The sequence below is a fragment of the Lolium perenne genome, chromosome 2 (assembly GCF_019359855.2).
Source record: "Lolium perenne isolate Kyuss_39 chromosome 2, Kyuss_2.0, whole genome shotgun sequence".
NCBI lineage: Eukaryota > Viridiplantae > Streptophyta > Magnoliopsida > Poales > Poaceae > Lolium > Lolium perenne.
Window position 1 is genome coordinate 214,684,599 of NC_067245.2, and position 1,625 is coordinate 214,686,223.

At 50.4% G+C, this 1,625-nt stretch overlaps 1 long non-coding RNA gene across 1 annotated transcript; it reads right to left on the bottom strand.

Moving 5' to 3' along the window:
* Positions 1 to 221: 221 nt before the first annotated feature.
* On the bottom strand, positions 222 to 1,011 carry LOC127329133 (uncharacterized). Its single transcript, XR_011752376.1, has 2 exons — positions 743 to 1,011; positions 222 to 659 (listed from the first exon to the last, which is right to left on the bottom strand). It is a non-coding gene; the product is annotated as an uncharacterized lncRNA (long non-coding RNA).
* Between the last annotated feature and the right edge of the window lie 614 nt (positions 1,012 to 1,625).

The window sequence follows — 1,625 nt, forward strand, 5'->3', positions numbered from 1 at the left end:
CTACCTGTTGCGCACCCAAAGGAGTGTTAGCATGGAGAAACAATAAAGGCAATATCGTTGGTAAAAAAGTAACAGCAGAAAGAACTCATCTTTCGTGCATTCTTTCTAAAAAAATTTACGATCTGCTTGACTATATTGGAATTATTGTGAGCTTCAGTATTTGTAAAAGGTTCCGAGATTATCAAAGAAGAAAAAACACATATGAAAGCCTTATACTCCCGTGACAGAGATTTACCTGTTACTACCTGAGTGACACAGATTTACATGTGAAAGCAACAGTTTTGATTCTCCAACGAAAACATCACAGTGAACACGAAAGTAGATAAAGAATTAAATCCCATCATAAGCATCTGATCTGTAATCACCCAAAAAAACGGGAACACACTTTGTATGAAGAAATTTGCAAGGAGCAGTCTGATATTGGCTCCACCATCTCCAGGCGCAGGTCGAGAGCGTCTGGGCATCAGGGCCAAGCAGGCAGCATTGAACTCGGGGGCAGCCATGGGCAGGTCTTCGCGTCTGGGAGTCATGGCGAAGCAGGCGGCCGCGGAGTTGGGCTCGGGGGCGAGTGCGGGCGGCGCCAACGCGGGCATCCGTTTCCGCGGCAGCCTGGTCGGTGGACGACTGCTGTAGTTTGCCTCACTTCTCTCTGTGCGGGACTGGGAGGAAGCGGAGGACTCACATCAATTGTTGTTGACTACCACCAGCAGCTGCATGCACGAATCGGGGCAAGGTAAAATACCTTGGCGCCAGGGGCTTGGTCTACGGATCGGAGGGGAGCGGAGCAGCGTCGGTCGGGCAAGGGACAGCAGCGACAACGGTGGCCCGGTCCGGCGACGCCTGTGATACTCCGCGAGAAGCGGAGCCTAGGGAACGGAGGGAATTTGCCTCTTGGCACCACCACCGGCCTCGCGTCCGCCTCTAGCGCCGCGATGTTGTGCGGGCTATTCCCGGCGGCGGAGGGATCTGCACCTGGAGGGGAACGGGGTAGCCTGGGGTAAGATGGGCAGTTCGCTTGGTTTTTTTTTGTTACAAGCTAACCGAATCGTTATTTAACTCAGCGGTGGCAGACCATGTAATTTATACGAAACTTAAGGGTAAATAAAAACGGACGAACAAGAAGCCTTATTTTCTTTATTATTAGGTATAGATAATAGATGTTGCTGATTTGACAGCATATGACGGAAAAGACCTTGGAGCGTCGGGGTCGACGCCTTTTGAAGGGGGGGAGATGATGAGGACATCCCTACTACACCATTACCTCCGTCACAGATAAATGAAGATGAACCTGCTGTGAAGCTCAAGTCCAATGAAGTTCGGATTGGACCAATTACAAGGGCTCGTGCGAAGCTACTTAAACAACAGGTGAACTTGTTTCTAAACGGTACTTTGATTGATGAGAACTTTATACTACCTAAGTCCTATTACTTATGTATCATCAGGTATCAAGAGAAGACGAGCATCGCACGAGGAGGAGAGGAGCAGCTGGACATGAAGACGGACGTCAAGATGGACGTGAAGCTGTACATGGAGCTGGACATGAAGATATCTCATGGACGCGCGAGGGAGGAGCGGGAGGCATGTGCGAGAGGAGAAGAAGACGTCCAGGCCGGTCCAGCACCCGG